At 38.9% G+C, this 21,534-nt stretch overlaps 1 protein-coding gene and 1 long non-coding RNA gene across 17 annotated transcripts in view; one reads left to right on the top strand and one right to left on the bottom strand.

Annotated features, from left to right (window-relative positions):
• Positions 1-444: 444 nt before the first annotated feature.
• The window catches only part of DENND4A (DENN domain containing 4A), a 134,017-nt gene continuing 112,927 nt past the window's right edge, over positions 445-21,534 (top strand). For 8 of the 16 annotated variants that reach the window (XM_044392009.3, XM_044392008.3, XM_044392007.3 and 5 more), the window contains exon 1: positions 14,690-14,964. The gene's annotated coding sequence lies outside the window, so the exon portion shown is untranslated. Of the gene's footprint in view, positions 702-8,852; positions 8,922-14,688; positions 14,965-21,534 lie in introns of those variants that run through there. The other 8 variants (XM_057303836.1, XM_057303833.1, XM_057303831.1 and 5 more) reach the window with 2 other exon arrangements.
• On the bottom strand, positions 11,784-14,558 carry LOC130541981 (uncharacterized). Its single transcript, XR_008956160.1, has 2 exons — positions 14,442-14,558; positions 11,784-14,352 (listed from the first exon to the last, which is right to left on the bottom strand). It is a non-coding gene; the product is annotated as an uncharacterized LOC130541981 (long non-coding RNA).

The raw sequence follows: 21,534 nt of genomic DNA, 5'->3' as shown, positions 1-21,534 counted from the left end.
AGAGAAACACTATGGTAGTTTCCAAGCAGTAGCACTTCACTTATTTTCAGAAACTGTGTTTCGGTGACTAAAGCAGCACTTGCAGGTAATAGGGTTATGTCTTAGTTGCAGTGCTACGGCTAATTGTTACAGCAATTGAGAACTCTTTGATATGGAGAGGATACAGGGTCACCTAAAGAACAACATTCTCCTAAAAAGGTGACAGCTTTCCTTATAAGAAATGACATGTGAAGTCTAGCAGGCACAATTTCATTTATTCCATTTTGATTGCCTAAGTTTTCAGCTAGGCAGTATTCTATTTCAAGGCCATTCTGTTGCAAAACTTTGCTTTGTGGCTGTAACATAGCTGTGTCTGTTGTAAACCGGAGAAGACAGCAAAAAAAAAAAAAAAAAAAAAAAAAAAAAAGGAAGAAGAAGAGATCAGGGTAAAGAGTACTCCGTATAATTTTTCACATGAAGGTCTTGCAGTAGGTGACGGATCTTTAAAACCAAAATTCCTACGTTTCCTGAGCTTCTACCCTAAATGAGCCCTGTTTTTATTAAAGAGTATGGTGATTCCTGCGGAGATGCTAAAGTTTAGGACAAAAATGAATTAAGGGCAATTAATTGTCTAAACAAATGATTGTCATCTTTATAATATGAGAATTATGAAGACCAGTGCAGTAACAACAGTCACTCGTCATTTATTGAGGACCGATAAGGTATGTAGTCTTTTGTGATTCCTTTTGAGGTTTCAGGGTTTGAGACGGGGTTTAGGGATAAAAATGGGAGACCAAAAATTTATCACTTAAAATAACTGTCTTGTGTTGAGGTTAATTTTAGCTGACGGGGAAAAAAGGGAATATGTCTGTGGAATTTCTTTTGTAAATGCCTATTTGTGTGGGTATATGTAGGCACCTGAAGGTTTTTTTCTAATGGCGATAGTTAATGATCATTCTGTCCAAATACAGAGGTTGTATTAAGAACTGAGACAACATATTTTCACAAAACAAATGATAGGCAACGTGACGAAAGATCTGAGAACTCTCAAAAAATTGTAGTCTTGATCATAAAATACTCAAAAGTAGAGAGTGGTCGAGAGGCAGTTGGGGTTGTACTTGCAGTGAAAGGGAGGTAGCTATTGGAAGATAAAAGGTCAGGGCCTTTCCCCCAGTACTCCAAATCTGGAGTACAATTTGCAACATTAATAGTTTCTCAGTTGTGAACAAGCCCAAACAAACAAACAAACAAAAACATCCTTCCATGAGCTGCTTCATGTCTGGACCTTTGACTCTAGTCTTGGTCTATACGAAAATTCCCTTTCCTGTTCCCTCTAAATTTATGGATTTTTTTAAGGCCCTTACAGGTTTCTCAGAGGTATCTGCACAGTTGTTGAAAATATCAGTGTCATAACTTTCCATTCCAAGGACTTTAACTAGGTCAAAAAGAAAAAAATTGAGTGAGGTTTCTTATGCCCTGAATACGAAGATTTCCCTGGAACTAGAAGCTAATAATCATGGTCCAAAGGCATAGTCTTTTCACCAACAAAACGTATGTCACACACTTCTTTCCTGTTCTAGTTCCAGAAATTGACAGATCTCACCCTATACTGGCTTAACATCTGGAACAAAACCTTGTTTCATAGACAGTGCACTCACTTAAGACATAAATCTTTTTCTGACAATTCCAAACAGTGGTAATGACAAGAACAAATTATTCTGGAAGAAATTTTCTGACCTACTCTGGTTAGCAGCATTGATGTGTCCATTCCAGATGATATTCTTATTTATCCAAATCAGCTTCTGGTCCAGTCATTCAAATTCTCTAAATTTCTTAGTTCTGAGGACTGAGGTTAGCAATTTCATTAGCAATTCTTCACCAAACTTTTATCTGCCACTAATTCTAATAGACTCTAACCTCCAAATGTGCTTGTTTCATCTTTCCTGTTGCTTTGGAAACCCCTATGTATCATCATTTAGAGTCTATTTTGCATTATTATAGTTCTTTATAAATAGACTGTGTTCTCATCTTTAGGTATGAAGATTTGTTTTACAGTGATTGCTTTTATACATAGGACTTACTAATATTATAAAATTTTGCTTTTCCTTAAATATATGCATTGGTTAAAGTATTAATAAAGCTTCTATGTTAGATCTTATAGATCATACTAAACCTATACAGGCAAAGTGTTTCACTTTGCACATGTTCTGTAGCAAAATAAAACCAAACCTAAGTAAGTAAAATAGAGAGTCAAGTAAACAATCTAGCAGAGACTCTCCCAAAGCCACAACCACTTCTTACCCTAATTTATAGTTCCCTTACCGGCTACACTTTTATTCTCCTTACTTTTTTTAGTTTCTTCCTTAGATCTATCCCTTACATATGCTTTTGGATAATAACACTAGCCTCTACTGAATTCCTCCTTCCAAGGCAGCTTGGCCAGTTTCACTTGAACTTTAGATGGCCCAGAGGATACAGAAGGCTATGTCTTGAAGATCCAGGAATATAATAGTAATGATGTTTCTATTGCCTTTTCTCTCCTCTATTCTTTTACCTATCACCACTAATATGAAGCTACTATTAAACTAAAATGACCATACCTACATAGTCAACTAAATACCTCTCTCTGTTTGTTTTGCTTTAATATCCTTTTTTTTTTTTTTTTTTTTTTTTTTTTGGCTTCATAGAGTACAACTGTTTTAGACCTGAGAAGTTGAGAGAAACTTTCCTCTAACATTCTCAGGGTAGGAAAGATGATTTAGTAATACTTTTATCTTTGACAAATTTTCCTGTTTAAAAATGTTATGAAAGAGGGACACCTGGGTGGCTCAGTCAGTTAAGCATCTACCTTTGGCTCAGGTCATGACCCCAGGATCCTGGGATGAAGCCCCACATGAAGCTGCTTCTCCCTCTCCCTCTGCCGCTCCCCCTGCTTGTGTTCTCTCTCTCTGTCAAATAAATAAATATTTAAAAAATAATAAAATGTAATGAAAGCTTACTTAACAGCATTAATCATTAGGGCAATGCAAATGGAAACTACAATGAGATACCATCATACCCTTTTATGCCATTAGAACTGATTTAAAAAAAAAACAAAAAAACCTGAACAACCAAATAAGTCAAAACCTGACAATACCATGTGGAGCAACTGAAACTCTCATTCTGCCTCACCGGTGGGAATGCAATATGGTACAGCCACACTGAGAAACAGTGTGAGAGTTTCTGATAAGCAAAGTCTTATCATAAGGCCCAGCAAGCCCCCCTCCTAGGTATTTATCAAAGGAAAATGAAGACATAGGTCTACACAAAAGCCTGTGTACAAACATTTATAAAGGCTTTACTTGCAATCACCAAAAACTGGAAATATCCCAAATGTCCCTCAACTGGAGAATGGGTAAACAAACTGTGGTTGGACTGCAACTCGGCAACGGAAAGAAACAAACCACTGATGTATGCAACATGCTACGTGGCAAATTTTAAATGCATTATGCTAAGTAAAAAAATCAAAAACAAAACAAAAGTTACACATTGTATGATTCTATTTATTTGCCATCCTGGAAAAGGCAATATGATGGGAATAAAAATCCAATCAGTGGTTGCCAAGGGCTATGATGGAGAAATTGAGTGTGTCAGTAGAACTCAATGAACTCGTAGAAGACTCTAGTACTGTTCTCATTACATGAAACGTAGTAGTAATGAAAACAGGGGAAGAAGAAAAATAATGTGCAATAAATCAGCCAAACAGTTAAAACCAGAATGTCTGTATTCCATGAGTCATTACATTTGGACCAAATTTAAGAGGAAGTGACCTTGTTAGCTGTCCTTTCACTATTTCCTGATAGTAAGATAACGTTAAAAATGCTTTGCTTTTGCATGTAGATTTTCTGCAGTAATAATTCATTATACAAAATTTAATTTTAAAATATGTTACATATACAGAATAGTGAAAAAAGCCTGTGCCCGTATAATTTAATAAATGCTATAATTTTGCTATATTTGTTTAGATGTTCCTTAAAATAACAATACAAGGCTACAGTTGAGGTCCCAAATTCATTCCATTTCCCACATTCCTTCTCTAGAGGTAGCCACTAATTCAGGAAGCTGCTATATATCCTTATATTTCAGAGATTTATCCATGTTGATAGATGTCAGGAGATTTCACTTATATTTTTTTTCCAAATTTTTATTTAAATTCAAGTTGGTTAACATATTGGTTTCAGGAGTAGAATTTAGTGATTCATCACTTAGATATAACACCCAGTGTTCATCCCAACATGCGCCCTCTTTAAAACCAACCCATCACCCATTTAGCCCATCCCCACCCACACCCCTCTATCAACCTCTGTTCTCTAACTTTAAGAGTCTGTTATGGTTTGCTTCTCTCTCTCTCTTTTTCCCCCCTTCCCCTATGTTCATCTATTTTCTTCCTTATATTGCACATATGAGTGAGATCATATGGTACTTGTCTTTCTCTGACTGACTTATTTCACTTAGCATAATATACTCTAACTCCATCTATGTTGTTGCAAATAGCAAGATTTCATTCTTTTTGATGACTGAGTAATAGTCCATTGTATACATATACCACACCTTTATCCATTTATCAGTCGATACATACTTGGGCTTTTCCACAGTTTAGCTATTGTTGATAATGCTGCTAACATCGGGGTGCGTGTACTCCTTCGAATCCATATTTTTGTATCCTTTGAGTAAATACCTAGCAGCACAATTGCTGGGTCATAGGGTAGTTCTATTTTTAACTTTCTGAGGAAACTCCATACTGTTTTCCAGAGTAGCTGCATCAGTTTGCATTCCCACCAACGGTGCAAGGGGGTTCCCCTTTCTCCGCATCCTCACCAAGATCTGTTGTTTCCTGTGTTAATTTTAGCCATTCTGACAGGTGTGAGGTGGTAGCTCATCACAGTTTTGATTTGTATTTCCCTGATGAGTGATGTTGAGCATCTTTTCATGTGTCTAATAGCCGTCTAGATGTCTTCTTTGGGAAAATGTCTATTCATGCCTTCTGCCCATTTCTTAACTGGACTACTTGTTTTTTGGGTGTTGGTTTGAAAAGTTCTTTATAGATTTTGGATACCAACCCTTTATCAGATATGTCACTTGCAAATATCTTCTCCCATTCCATAGGCTGCCTCTTAGTTTTGTTGATTTTTCCTTCACTAACTTTAATTATTGTGTAGTACCCCATTGCATGATTATAGACATTTATAATCACTACTAATCATCGTTACTGCAAACAATACCCCAGTGAACATCTTCATAGCATCTCCCGGGGCATATGTGTGAAAGTTTCTCTAGGTGCAGGATTTTCAAACTTTTATGGCCAATATGTATGGTGAAAATAATTTTACATTCGGTCCCGTATATGCCTATGTGCATAGTATATCATCACAGGCCGAGTTGCCTAGAAGTAGATCTATGACAGAAATGTGTGTGCAGGGCATTTATTGGGGAGTGTCCTGGGATCAGCACTTGTGGCAGAGTGAAAGAAGCAGGAACGAGCAGAGAAAGTTTTGGGGTATAATGAAGTGGCATCAAAAGCCTCGGTTGACCCCACATTGGCTGCAGTGATCTCTCATCAGAGTAATTTTGAATTGGGACAAGGGAATCAGGCCTTTATATGCCTGCATTGACCAGTTATTGGATACAGCTGCACCCAGGAAGAGGGCGTGACCTTGGGCAAGTAGCTGTCTTCCTGGAAAGAGTCCTGGAGAGGGACTCAGCTAAAGCTGTTGACTGCCAGCCCTCCCAGCAGCTGCGTGAACTAACACTTCAGTCCTGGAGAGGGAAAATCAAGGTGGCACACAAAAATTCACAAAACCATCCCCACCCTAATATTTTCTGTTCTATTTCATTTATAAAAAATGTTTATTGTAACCCTTAAATCGATTTCACAATCCACTAATGGATCATGAATCACAGTTTGAAAAAAACCTGCTTTGCAGTATATACCCAGAAATGGAATTGCTGGATTGTAGGGCATATGCATTTTCAATTTTACTAAATATTGCCAAACAGCTTTCCAAAAGGATTGGGCCATTTAATGTTTCCAGCAACAGAGCATGAGAGTTCTAGTTTTCCTACATCCTCAATAATCCTTGGTATCATCAGATTTTTAAATGTTTGCCCATCTGACAGATGTATTATTGGGATCATACAGTAGAGAATCTGAAACCCATCCTTTGATGAAAGTGAAAACATTCCCAATTTTGTAGGACACCAAAGACTGACTTCCTGCTGGCTTATCAACCATCAAAAGACAGGTGCATTTCCCTGATAGATGGGTAACATTCAAATTTTAGTCTTGCAAAATAAATCTTTTAGTCTTTTTTTAAAAAAAAGATTTTATTTATTTATTTCAGAGAGAGAAAGAGAGAGAGAGTGCAAGCATGAGGGGGGCGGGCAAGAGGGAGAAGCAGACCCCCTGCTGAACAAGGATCCGAATGTAGGGCTTGATCCCAGGACCCTGGGATCATGAACCTGAACCAAAGGCAGGTGTTTAACCGACTGAGCCACCCAGGTGCCCCAAATCTTATAGTCTTATAATCTGCTCTATAGCACCTGGCAAAGAGCATAGCATATAACAGCAAAAAGTAAAATACCTGTAGACAGAAGGAGAAAATTCTATGCCTTGAAACATGGCATTGAAGATTTCACTTTCTTTAAATCCCCTAGGCAGTGTGGTTTGGTAGAAGCCTATTGGCTCAGGAATTGTGAGGCCTAGGCTCTGATCTAGTCCGGTGATGTGATTTGGTAAATTCACTCCACCTTTCTGATCTTCAGTTTCTTCATCTCTACAATAAGGATCTTCCTATGTATTCATGGAGAGTTTGGAATACTGAGTTCTCACAACTGATTGATACTATGTAACAGAGAAATCAAAGAACTGGGAACCTGGGGATCTGGATTCTAGTCCTAGCTCTCTTCCCACGACTGGATGTGTATGACCTTGAACAAATCTCAACTTTGCAAATGGTCACTTTGGGGAAAATGAAATAGTTACAAGATGACCTCTAAGTTTCCTTCCTGCTCAAAAATCCTATGTTCTGGGTCAGAGAAACATGAAGTCAATTTATGAAAGCTGACATTCTCATAGAGCCATCATGATCTGGGTCAGTGATACATTTTAAATCCATTTCTAATTGCCCATCCCACCTCAACTGCACTATAACCCAAACCATTTAGCCCCACCCTCATCCAGTTGCTCTACACGTTACCTGAACTCTTCTCTTGAGGTTTTCCCTTGCAAACAACCACCATTTTTATTACCTTTAGTATTTCAACCCTTGCTCCTAACCTTGTGGCAAACAGAGTCTCATGCTATGTGATCATCAGGAGAATATGAAATGGAAGAATAGGTTTTTTGCCTCTTCACACCTCCATTAATTCCCTATCCCTTTTTCGAATACAGTTTGTTAAAAATGAGCTGTATCATTATCTACTCTCTTCAGCCTAAATCAAGGATTCTATGGCTCTCCTTTCTTCACTGTGCCATCCACGACCTTCCAGGCAGCACTGCACAGGCCGGCAGGGTTTGCCAGCACAGCCCTATTGTGCCATCTCTAAAAGCCTTTCTTCCATTTCAGTTCCAATGCATTCAAATAAAAGCCTCATACCAACTTCTTTCTGTTTCCCTTTCAGTAGAATTTAAAACTCAGTAAGTTACTATTACATCTAAATTCTATTAAATCAATAAGGTGATGTTTATTAAATTCAAAATGCTGTTAAAATCATTACAAGCAATTATGAAAACACACAGGGTTATAAGCAGAGAATATAGAAGAAGAATATCCATTTCTAGGAGATAGCAAAGCAATGGGGACTATATAGAGCCTAAAATAGCCTTAGGAGCAGCTCTGGAGATCTTTTTTGTTTTTAATTAAAATCTTTATTACTAAAAGTCTATTTTTCTTCAATTTCTGAGTAAGGTAATTGTTAGAGTTCTTCCCTTCTGGATTAACTTTGCCCTTAATATAAGTAGTTTGATATAACTAACCAATCCATCTCTCTGTACACATTTGTAGGGGAGCCCAATCTGTATGGACTGCAGAGGCTTAAATTCTTTTTTTCAATTAAGAACCTTGTGCCCTGAGTCTGAAAGTGTTCCGAATAAGAGGCTGTCTCCACCATACTGGAAAGAGGCAAGGGAGAACAATGCATAGGTCTTAACGCTTTGCTCCTCTTAGATAATATCAGCACTGGACAGTGATGAACTTTTCCACCAAGAATACAAAAAAAGGAGAGGAGGAAACTAGCAACCTCAAACTATGCCTGGAACAACCGATCATATTTCTTCTTTAGAAAGATTAGCCTGGCAACAAAGGGAAGGAAGGGTTGAAGAGGAAAAGACAGGAGCTAGGGAATCCAATGAGTTGATCCTTATAAGATTTCAGGTACACAACAAACAAACAAAAAAACAAACAAAAAAACCAGAAGTACAGCTTGAACTAGGTCACTGGGAATGGAAATTGTAATGAGGAACAACAGGAACAATACATTGGATGTTAAAAAGGTGATATCGATTGGCTTTGATGATTCAATGTTTAAGAAGGAGGGTGGGTAGAGGTGCCTGAGTGGCTCAGTTGGTTAAGCATCTGTCCCTGCTCATTGGGGAGCACGCTTCTTCCTCTCCCTCTGCTTGCTGCTCCCCCTGCTTGTGCTCTCTCTGTCAAATAAGTAAATAAGATCTTCAAAAAAAAAAAAAAAAAAAGAATGAGGGTGGGGAAGAGGAGTTGATTACTCACAGGTTTTGACTTTTGTGATTGGTGCACGGTGGGTACTATTCAAGAAATTAAAGAATATAGGAGAAACAGGTTTGTGGTCAAGATAATGAGTTTACCTTCAAAAACATCTAGTTTCAGGTGCGCTTAGGACTGAGCTGTCTGGAGGCAACTGAATACACATTTCCGAAGCACAGAAGACAGGTATGTAGGTATGTGTCTGTCTCCTAGTCTGAGGGAATACACGGGAAACAGAAGTATTTTATGTTTAAGTTTACTTTTTTCAGTTGCAGGTGTTTCCCCTCACCAATAAAAAGGTCATCCCTGTTGTCTACCTTTGCAGAATGTATGTCTGGGGCAATCAAGAAAGAGAAAAGACTTAGGTTGTCTGATTTGTTGAGCTTCATGTTTCCCAAATATCCTAGCTATAACAACAGAGCTGAGCCCATGAGAAAAGCTGACTCATATTTCCTGCAAGTCAGCACAGATATCCATCCTTCCAAATTATTTGAACCTTTGGCCACTCCCAAAGAGAATCAAAGTGTTGGAACAATTTATGAGCATCTCCTTCATTTGTTGAGAACAATTCTAGTACATCTGTTATTTTTTCAGAGTAAAAAAAACAAACTTTTCCTGCCTTGTGCCCACCCGTATCCCTATGCTCCAAATAGGGATACCTTTACCTTCCATAGAGAGTCTAGGTTCTCTCAGGATTCATTCAAATGTTCTCTATTTGTCACCTTCCATTCCCACAATCAGAATTAACCACTCCGACCCCCCAGTCTCCACAGCAATAGTCCCACCATTTAGTGCAGGACTTCTCATGGTGTGATTTTTATTAAAGTGACATGCCTAGGAATATACCTTAAGCCTTAGAGGCATAAGGTGCTTATCTATCTTTGTTTTCCTTCTATGCCCAGCGTAGTACTTTGTGTATAAAATCTGACTGACATGAATTTGTCAACAGTTTTAAAAATATTGTCTTACCATTTAAAGAAAGTCAGCAGGCATAATTGTCTATGGACAACGACAGATAAAAACCACACTACATATAAATGACTTTCTTTTGCAGATCATTTAAAAACGAAAAATTGAAATTAGAAGGACTTGTTGAGAAAGGTAAAAGCATTCACTTGAGGAAGGTGTTGCGAGGCGATAATTTTCAAATTGGTGAAAAAGTGCTGAGTCAAAGATATGACTCCTCAGCTCACCACCAACAGTCTGGAGACAGCAGTGGTTCAGACTGCTACAGCCCTCCTGTCCCTGCACGCTGCTCTCAAGTATTACATTTAAAATTTGCCATTGACAACATGACATTTCTCCCTATTATTCTTGCGAGTTGTTCAGGTAATTTGTCTTTCAAAAGTATTTCATCCGATTTGTGTTTTTAAGAAATTGATAATTTGACCACATTTCTAATAAATTTCAGCTTGTGGATTAAATACACTAGAGTGTCACTCTCACACCATTGCACAATGAATAGAATTTGGCAACGTGTGCTGCTTTGGGACACATCCAAAGAGTTTCTAAAGGACGATAAATCCCTGGTGGAAGGCTTTCTCACCCATAAGGAGGCCCCATGGCATAGATATCAAGACCACTTTATAGAAGGCTCCAGGTTTTCATTTAAAGACGTGGGAAACTTCTGGTATAGCAATTAGAGGTGAATAGATTTAACAGGTGGCGAGGATTAGGCTGTACAACAGCTTCAGCTTCCAGTGCTTTAAACTGTTACCAGTTTCAAAGTTTTCCTTCGTGCACCGTTCAAACCATAATATTTAAAAATAACATCTAAGAAATAACCAGATATAGTTCCAGGTATAAAAAATGGCATAATTTCAGAAATGGCATGAGGCCCAAACGTCTAGGCCACATTTTTCTATGTGGCCCGTGTCTGCATTGTTAAGACTCCCTTGCCCAAATCATATTTAGGGTTTAAGTTTGTTTAACTGTGACTATAGTGACATATGCGTGGGATGTTGAAAGAACTCAAGATAGGGCTGTTAAGGGCTCTGAGGTATTTAAAGACACTTCCTGAGCATACAGTCAAATACTGCTTATTGTTTTTCTATTGCTTTTTAATATGTTCTTTCAGAAAGTGTGTTCTTTGACTAAAAAAACAACCAAAACTTCAAACCTTTTCAACTGTTGAAACTTTTTAGAAGCCCAGTCTGTAAGCTATGCTTGTCACTGTATGTCCATAATATTTTCTTATTTTTTTTAAAGATGTATTTATTTATGAGAGAGAGGGAGAGAGCGTGAGCGCACAGGAGTGGGGGGGGGGGCAGAGGGAGAGAATCTGAAGCAGACTCCCTGCTGAGCAGGGAGGGAGCCCTACCCACGGGGCTCAATCCTGCCACTCAGGAGATCATGACCTGAGCTGAAACCAAGAGTCCAATGCTTAACCTACTGAGCCACCCAGGCACCCCTATGTGTCCATAATATTATAATTGGCAATGTAAATATTTGTATATTTTTTTGCCAATTAGAAGAGTGCTTTTTGTTGCTCCCCAAAGAGGAATTGACTAGATACGTCTCACAGGGATTAAAACCAATGAAAGGCTAAATCTGCATCCAATGGGGAAATAATGGGAGGTTTGCAATTGGACTTTAATTTTTTTACAGTTTAATTGAAATATAATTGACATACAGGGGACTACACATATTTAAATTGTGCAACATGGTAAGTATGACATTGGTATATACCTATGAAACTACCACCACAGTTTAGATAGTGGACATATCCATCATCCCCCCAAATTCTCTCGTGGCCCTTTATACCATAATCTCTCCTTTGCTATCACTGGCCTATAGCCATGCCCTCGTGTTAGGGATAAAAGCACTGCAGAAGACACGGGCAGCAGGAAAAGGGGTCCAGCCTGGCAAAGATATTTAGCTTTTGGTTTCATGGAGTTAAAACGCTGCACATAGGATGTGCTTAAAAAATAAAGTTATCGACTCACAGTATTTTCAAGTCAACCGATCTTGCTTTTTTGATCTTCATAACTTTATCGAATGTTTGATTATTTGAAATGTGGCAAAAACTTGCTTCCTTCTTTCTTTCCCTTTTTCTAAACCATTCCTCACACAAGAGTGATTTTTAAAATTAAGTTTACCCAGAGCTGTTATCACTTATTTTTTAATGAAAATTAATAGTATCAATTAGACATGCATTTAGAGTAGTTGTATATAAATGGAGGGGCACGTTGTCTGGGCCATTTTGGAGCAAACGTTTACAAGACCATAGAGCACATTTTATGGTCCGAGAACACAATTTTTCAGTGCTAAAAATTAATTGGTCCTATAGTACTTCTCATTATTATGTTAGCCATCTGAGCTAAAAACTTACACTAATCCTTATTTCTTGGGTGGTGGTTTCTTAACTTACATGGAATGGTCCATCAAACCCTTTAATGGGAGCAAACAATCCTGATTACCAAACTCATTTACCATTTTGGGGGGGAACTCACCTGATATCTTCAAAAATATATATATGTTTTATAAAGTAGAATAGGAGTTATTGTTTACTGGGTAGAGTTTCAGTTTGGGATGATGAAAAAGTTCTGGTGATGGTTGCATAGCAATGTGAATATACTTAATGCCACTGAACTGTACACTTAGAAATAGTTAAAATAGTAAATTTTATGTTATGTATATTTTATCCAAGTAAAAAGATAAAAATTTATGTCTTGATAGCAAATTTCATTAGAAAATGCACAGCTAAGCACTTAAAAATACATTTGGAACTATAACATCAAGAAACTACATGCTGGGGCGCCTGGGTGGCACAGCGGTTGAGCGTCTGCCTTCGGCTCGGGGCGTGATCCTGGCGTTATGGGATTGAGCCCCACATCAGGCTCCTCTGCTATGAGCCTGCTTCTTCCTCTCCCACTCCCCCTGCTTGTGTTCCCTCTCTCGCTGGCTGTCTCTATCTCTGTCAAATAGATAAATAAAATCTTTAAAAAAAAAAAAAAGAAACTACATGCTTATGGGGCACCTGGCTGCCTCAGTTGGTAGAGCAAGCGACTCTTGATCTCAGGGTTGTAAATTCGAGCCCCACATTGGGGGCAGGGATTACTTAAAATTAAAATCTTAAAAAAAAAAGAAAAAAAGAAAAAAACTACACACTTAAAACAGTACATATTATTTTCCTTAGTAGCACATTGTACAAAAATGGTTAAGAATGACTGATTTGGATCACCACTTGCAATAAAAAAAACCCACACCACTAAATGTACTTAATCAAATAGCATCGGTTAGGCAACTATAAATGACACTAACATGACATACAAAACACTTAGAAACAACTTACATTATTTAACAATTTTCAGTGAAAGTAGTATTTGTCTGTATACTATCTTACGTGATTGATGCTCATACATTTTTAATAAGGAAACTAAAGATCAGTACATATAATTTGACCAACTTAGTGTTGAACAGGCTCAACTTCAGGTTCTTTTTGTTTTTACTTGAAATCCAGCTTTTTGGCCCATACGTTGCACAAAATATAGACATAGATGTCATACTGCAAACATCGCTGTTCCCAACTCCCTTGCTCTAATGGCTTTCAGTGGCAATTACAATAAAATCCGATTTTGTTTCTATATTTTCCTAGGCCTTGGGGAAATGGGCCCTCACTCACCTCTCCAGACCCATTCCAGGCTCCTCTTTATACCTTGGATTTCCCAGCACCAAAGACTCCACCCAGTTCTAATAGCCAAGGTCCTTATTAACCACAGATCCTTTGCACAGCCATTCCCTCTGCCTTAAACAATTCCCCAGGGCATTTGTCACATTACTAACTCCTCATCCCTCAGATGAGCTTTTCCTGACCACTCTGTTTTGTTTTTTTTTAACCTATCCTATTATTTGCTCTCCCAGAATTCTGTTCATAACCTTTATACACGTTTTCCTCCAAAATGTGTTAAGTATTTATGGTCCCTCTTTTTCCAACTAGTCAGTTCCTTGAAAGCAGACCTTTTTCTGTTTCCCTCAAGGCTGTGTCCCCTCAGCATTTGCTTGCGTTTCAATGAATGTTTGTTGACTGAGGGAATGAATGAATACAATGGAAGAAATGGAGATCGCAAATAGAGCTGTACACTTGGTTTGTAAGAGGGATTAATGCGCCTATTCTGCGCAATTGAGAAAGTTGATTTGAAACCAGAGGGACTTTTAGGGTCCTATTTCTCCCTTCACTTGACCATGGAATAATATCTAACATTCATTGAGTACTTTCAGGCACTACGCTAAGGACTTCACATGTATTATACAATTTAACCTCCGAACAACCCTGTTGCTGTAATCAACCTTATTACTCTCATTTCTCAGAGGCAATTTGCCAACAGCCACTAATGGTGGAGCCATAGCCAGGTTTAAGTAGGCCATATCCCATTAAACCACTGTAATCGACACCCCTTCAGTCAACAACAGGAGTTTTATCAACGTACTTTTCAAAGAACCCCCCCCCCCGAATTCCCCATTTTACCTGACCTTCAGTATCTTGGGACCGAAACCTACTAGGTGCTTGCTAACCCCTCGGGGGTTTCCTGGGGGAATCTGAGCGCCCTTGGTGTAGGAGCAGCCGCTGACTGACGCGTGGTGCTCTGGCAGGGCAATGTCAGGACTGTCGGGGCTGCTGGGGAGGAAGGAGGAAGCAGGTCAGTTGGCCCAAGACGGATTCTTGACCCTCGGGGTGGTGAAAGGGGAAGGGAAGGTGTTTCTCACCCACGCCCGCCTCAGGCTCGGGATCTCCCGACCGCAGGGGGAACCAGCGCGCATTTCCCCAACTACTGCTCGCGTCACGGGCGAGGGCGGCTCAGCCCCGCCCACCTTCTCCGCCCATTTCTTAGTCAGGCGCTAGGACCCCACAACCCTTAACCTGGCCCCGCCCCGCCCCCTGGGGCTGGGCCTGGCTCGCGATTGGCGCTTGTGGGCAGCGATCCCCGCCCCCACCCTCTCCGTCACTGCCAAGATGGCACCAGTCGCAGCGGCTGCGGCCGCCGCGGCTGGAGCCAGAGAAGGAGGCGGAGGCAGCGGCGGCTGCGAGGGGAGGGGGAGTCCCGTCTGACTGAGACGGCAGGCCTGGGCGGGCGGGGGTGCCGCGCAGGGCGGAGCGCCGGGCTGGGGATGAGCTAAGCGGGTTCAGAGCGCCGCGGCATTCAGCCCCTCGTGTCCCGCCGCCGTCGGGAGGGGACTGGGCACCACTCTCCAAGCTCGACCCGCTGTTCGCGCTGGAGCCAGCGGTGAGGTGAGTGCGGGGGTGGCGGCGCGGGCAGCGAAGGCATGTGGAGCTGTCATGGCCCGGAGCGGTGACAGCCGTGGTCGCGGGAGCGGGGTTGGCCGGGCTCGGAGAGGTGGCGCGGGTGGCCGCGACCTCCGCCTGGGGGCTTCGCAGAGCCCGGCAGTCCTCGGCGGGCTGGGTCCGCTCCGGGGTGGCACGGCGGTGCTGAGAGTAGCACCCGCACCTCTGCGTCGGACGCGTGGGGGGCTCCGGTGTTTTCATTCCAAATTTTCTATTCCGGGCTGGCTGGGGGCTCTTGTTGTTGGGAGGTTGGGGGTGGGGTGGGGGCGGGGGCGGTGAGAGGGGAGGTCCTGAGCTGGGATTTTGACAAGCCGGTTACGTAAGACGGAGGTGGCCTTCCGGAATCCCACCTGCTCGATATTTTAAACAGGCTGCAGCGGGAGTCTAGTTGGCCCCCAGAGGCCCGATTTTCCTCCCGGAGGTCTGCTTAGCTAACCCCGGCCAGCGTGGGCCGGTTTAGGGTTCAAGTTGGTCAGTGCATTTTGTGTGTGTGTGTGTGTGTGTGTGTGTGTGTCTGTTTTTGCGGGGGGAGGGGGTAAATGTTCCTGGTCGCCACCATTCCCTTTGAAGTTTATCGCTTTGGGGGGGGGGGGAGAAAAAAGAAAAAAGCTTGTGACCCAAAACTGGGTCGCAGCGACAGCTTTTCATTATCGTGCTTTTAAATGACAGATGTGCTAGAAGATTTTTGTTATTGTTCCAGAGTGCTTTTAATTCAAACGTATGGTTACGCCTGGAGGCTTAGAGAAGGGTTTTTGTCTTACAGGACAGTTATTTGTTGTTTGCAACAGCAGGACAGGCATCAGTCAACAGGCATGTATTTATTTGAGGAGAAAACGCGTGTCAGCCAGCTAGAGACTCGTGAGGACAGAAATTGTATTACTCCGTGAATATGTTATTCTTTCAAATGCATTGTACGTTAATTAAAATAATAGCCCAAGTGTGCAAGAAGCAATTTTACAAGATTGCAAGCTGTTGTTCGGTGTATATAGTCTCTATTTTCTGCTTGCCCTAATCTACCTCTTCTCTCCTCTTGGGGGAAGGAGACGGAGACACCTGTAAACAGCGTAGCCCAGGTTACACTAATCTATTGTAGTACATTTGAGATTATTGTAAAAAGTAGTCTCTGGGGGATCTAAGATTAGGTAATAAGTAAGAACTCTTCGGCGAGTTATTCAGTTTATGTTTAGAGTAGATAGTTCTGGGATCCAGCTTTTGAAAACTTAATCATACAGAATTTCTGAGCTATTTGAACCCTGTTTGAACTTCTAATGAAACAAAAGATTATATTTGGCTTCTTTTATGGGAACTTTGTTTTGTTTTGGCCAGAACTAAACATTTTGGGCAACTTTTACTTCATTTTCACAATTTCCCTTTGAACTGCAGCTCTAAGTTGGAGTCCAGACTAGTATATATCATGCCATCATCATCATTATATATATACTATATGTTATATAATTTTCTTTTTCTGCATGATTAAAGATAGACTTACTTCATTGTGGAATTTTAAAAGAATGTACTTTTTAGGAAAATTAATTGATTTTGACACCAGCCCAATAGAAATAAGAGTAAATTTTGGCCTGAGTTTTAAATTTATGTACACAAAATTACACTTTTGAAAATTGGTGAAGCGATATAAATTTTTTGTTTGTGCAAGAGAGCCAGGAAGCTGATGCTGATTTGTTCTGAACTTTTCCACATGAATTACCACTGGCTTAAATAGTTATTGATTCTTAAGCTCCTGGAGCTGTTGGCCTATTTATGGCAGCTTGAATAATATTTGGAATAATTGGAAAGCTATAAGAAGGAACAGAGTATATGACATTTATTAATTCATTCAAAAATAATAAAAATCATGGCAGAATTGTAAAAGAAAACTTATTTTTTCATTGACTGGTATTATTTACACCACCTTTTTGTTTCCAGAATTCTTCTAAACAGTCTACCTACTGTGGAAACCTAGATTTAAGCACTGATACAGATAGAGATGTATATTACAAATCTTGTATCATTCATATTTAAATTGATGGCTCATTATTCCAAGTGGAAAACAAAAGTGGCTCTAGCAGGAAAATTGACTTGTTATTCTTGTCCTCTCTGATGTCAGAGACTTATCATGGGGCTTTCCTCTTTCTTACCAGATGTGGGAGATGGGACTGAGTGAAGGAAAGTTGATTAAAAAAAACCTCTTTGTTTGTTTGTTTAATACCCTAGATTATTGATCATTGCTTAGTAGAATTTGTGAGTTGAGGAGAAATGAAGTGCTCCACGCTTTATTACTGTATATCCTAGTTGTCACTTTGAATTCTAAAACATAAGTATAGAACTTTATACATAAAGGGATTAATTTATATAGTTTGTTACTGTAGTAGGGAAAAATTTATAATGGTCAAAAATGCCATGTAATAGAGGAATAGTGAAACGAGTGATAATCCATGTGGTAGATGAAGTTTTTAAGGGTCACATTTTCAGAAATATTTACTGACGTGAGAAAGTACAATATAGTGTTGAGCGAAAAATCAGAATATAAAGAATATACTTTGTTATTATTTATAACATACCACATATACATGACAAAATGATTGGCAGGAAATAATTTTTTTTGAAGATTTTATTTATTTATATGAGAGAGAGAGGGAGAGAAAGCATGAGCTGGGGGAGAGGCAGACTCTCCACTGAGCAGGGAGCCCAACATGGGGCTCCATCCATCCCAGGACCCTGAGATCATGACCTGAGCTGAAGGCAGACGCTCAACGGACTGAGCCACTCAGGCACCTCGGAAATAAATATTTTAATATTTATTTAATATTTAACACCTTTTAAGGTGTCTGGATGATGGGATTATAGGTCATTTTTATTTTAGTGTTTATACTTTGTTCTATCTTCTGAATAGTATTACTGTAATAATGACAAGAGTGACATTAAAATGTTTTCAAGGGTCATAGGAGAAAATCTTGAAAATCCCACAAAACCACTACTCCAGTGAATCTTATGATTCATTATTAGAAAGGTAACTCAAAGTATGGTGCTTATGCAGTACACGGTAATGGAAGGAGCTAATAATTGAGGTGAAGGCACTCTCTCCTGGTTACCAGCACCAACCTGGTAGTGGTTTTACATACGTAGATGCTTCTATTAATGCACATTGTTACTCTCCGACCTCTTTTCTATTTGGATCTTACACCCAAACTGTTTTATATTGATAGTGCCACCTATTGATGGACTGTTTGACTCAGTCTATGACTCTTTACCCCATCAGTCAGTAGATAGCAGTTTTTGAATGTTTATGAGGTGCCAGGTATTTTGCTAGTCACTGAAGATACAGAGGTAAATGAAACATGATTTCTGTCCTCAAACTCTGGTTGAGAACCCTTTCTTTTTTTCTTGGGCCTCCAGTGCATACTGTGTAGTTTGCTTTTCCTTTCACTGCGCGTGGCCTGGCACCTCAGCCAGTATCTTTTTGCTGGTGCTCATATCCTCTTTTAACTTTCTTTATGGAAAAATATGTTTTGAGGTCCAAACAACCAATTTACAAATAAAGTTTTGAAACATTACTTGATCGTATGTTGGAGAATCTTATATTCAGAAGGGCTGCTGTTATTGTTATTTTTAAAGTGTGTGATAATTTCTTGGTGCCTCCTTGTTTCCTTCTTTTAGAAAGCACAAACAAGTAGAAACCAATAGGGAGACGAGACAAACTATCAAGAAAAAAGGTGGAGAGATATCAAAGGAGTTTTCCTGCTGGTGCTATACTTTCTATTCACCAAGAATAGTGAGTCATCAAAACGTATAGTAAGAGATACTGTTCTGCTATACTTTTAGTATCTCTTTGGATCCATATAAAAATACATTTTCCGTGTATATACATATATAAACTCACAGTTTAGCTGTTTTCATTTCCAAATAAAAGCTGAAATAGGGAGATTGAAGATTTCTTAAATTTCTTTTTATTTTTACTGTAATATTTTATAGATGATACATTTTTGGGAAAAGCTTTAAAAATACAGAAAATTACCAAAAAAAGTAGTAAGCACACATATACTCATCATACAAAATGTTAACTTTTTTCATTTTAGTTTCAGATATATTTTTAATATAAAAAACTATGTATATCATAGTTATCATATTGAATGCTAAAAGAGCAGGTAGAACTTTATACTGTACTTGAACATTGCTGATCAAGGTAAAGTCTTTTTTGTTTGCCTCAGTTTCATCCTCCCTCTGTCTCTCTTCATATCCCCTCCCAGAGGCAATTGTTACGATAAATTTGATGTGTATCCTTCCATTTTAATTTTTAATAAACTTTGCATATGAACAGTACATAGCATTGCTTTCGATGCTTTTGGAGAGCTGTGGGCTTTGGAGCCATACTCCCTGGGTTTAAATCTGGACTCTGCTTCTTAGTAGTTTTGTGACCTTAGGCAAATTTTTAAATTTTTCCATGCCTCCCTGTTCTCATCTATCAGAACGGGATAATAGATCTGCCTACCTCATAAGGTTGTTGTAGAAAGCAAGTGAGTCTATTTATAAAATGTGCTTAAAACTGTGCCTGGCCCTTTTTTTTTTTTAATGTGCTAGCTAATTTAAGCAGCTGTTAATATGATTTTATCATGGTATACATCTTTTGAAACTTTTTAAATTTTTGCCCTCCTCCCCCATCCTTGTTGGCCCTTATAGGTCTGACTCATTTGTGTTGATTGGTGTGTAGTGTTCCATTAAATGAATATACTGCAATTTATCATTTACTCTATTAATGAACGTTGCTTGTTTTTATTTTTTATGTATTATAACAGTGCCATGTGAACATTCTTGTATCTCCTGAAGCATATACTAGTGTTTCTCCAGGGCATATACCTGATTGTCAAATTGCGGGGGCTTAGGATATAAGCATCTTTCTCTATACAGGATATTTATAAGATATTGACAAACATTTTCTGTTCCTCCATACCAACAGTTAATGTTATCAGACTTTTGATTTTTTCCAGTCTGATTGGTGTGAAATGGCATTTCATTTTATATTTTTATTTCCTTTCATCTTTTCTTATATACGAGCATTTTTGGTTGTCTCTTCAGTGATTTGCCTGTACTTGTCCTTTACGCATTTTCTCTTGGACTGTCTTTTTTTTTTTTTTACTGCTTTTTAAAAGGTTTTTTGGTTTGTTTGTTTTTAAATATATTCAAGAGAGTTACAAATGTTAGTGAAGTTTGTTTGTTGGTAAAGTTTGTTTTTATTTGTTTTTTGAAGTTTCCAAATTTCTTGAACAATGACCATTATGGACCTAAGTTATTGTGAATTTTACACTATAGTGTATTATTAGTGAACTTTCCAATGTACTTTCTTAAAATATGTATCTACATTCTTCTCCTTCTGAAACTGTGAGGAAAGGTAATGTACTGTAAATATATTTTACCTAAAACTATTTAAACTTTTTGGACTTCAAAGCCAGACAGAATTTTTATTAATATAATTAGTACCATAATTTTTCTTTAGTCAAAATATAAGTCCTGCTTGAGGAGAGTTTTCTGTTTCTAAAGTGCTTACCAACTAAGGAATAAAAATGTACACATATTAAATGACCATAGGCACTTACATTTACAATATTCTAAACTATTCCTCAGTGTTGAGATTGTTTTGCACAATACTAACTGTATTTCTATTTTTGTCCACCCTACTCTACATGACTTAAAGGACTAAAATCAGTCTGATTAAGACAATAACTTCCCTATTTTCATTTTAAATAAACTTAATTTAGAGTAGTTTTATATTTACAGAAAAGTTGTGGGGAGTTACCTTGTACCCTGCACCCAATTTTCCCTGTTGTTAATATCTGACATTTTTTTTTGCTACATTTGTTACAGTCAAGGAACCAACACTGGTACATTACTATTAACTAAAGTCCATATTTTACTTGGAATCATTAGTTTTAACTAATGTCTTTTCTGGATTCCAGAATCCCATCCAGAATACCACAGTACATTCAGTCGTCATGTTTCCTTTGGCTCTGGGCTGTACTGGCTTCTTAGATTTTCCTTGTTTTTGATGGCCTTGACAGTTTTGAGGAGTTGAGTCAGATATTTTGTAGAGTGTCCCCCAGTTTGGGTTTGTCTGATATTTTTCTCTGAGTTAGACTGGGGTTTAGGTTTGGGGAAGAACGACCACAGAGGTAAAATTCTATTCTAATTACATCATCTCAAGTGTACATACTATTGATATGACTTATCGGTGATAATTTTACCCTCGATCACCTGGTTGAAGCAGTATTTGCCAGGTTTCTCTACTGCAAAGTTTTTCCATACTCTGCTTTTTGGAAACAAATCACTAAGTGGAGACCATATTCAGTGGATGGGGAATTAAGTTCCAACTCCTTGATGGGGAAGTATCGGCAAAATTATTTGGAATTATTCTGTCAGGGAGATTTTTCTCTTTCACTCCATTTATTTATTTATTCAATCCATATGGACTCAAGGATATTAATTTTTTAACTTTGGGTTATTATCCTATACTACTTTATTTTATTT

This window comes from Ursus arctos, unplaced genomic scaffold (genome assembly GCF_023065955.2).
Source record: "Ursus arctos isolate Adak ecotype North America unplaced genomic scaffold, UrsArc2.0 scaffold_28, whole genome shotgun sequence".
NCBI lineage: Eukaryota > Metazoa > Chordata > Mammalia > Carnivora > Ursidae > Ursus > Ursus arctos.
Note: the sequence above shows the minus strand (reverse complement) of the source record. Positions and strands in the feature narration are given on the sequence as shown.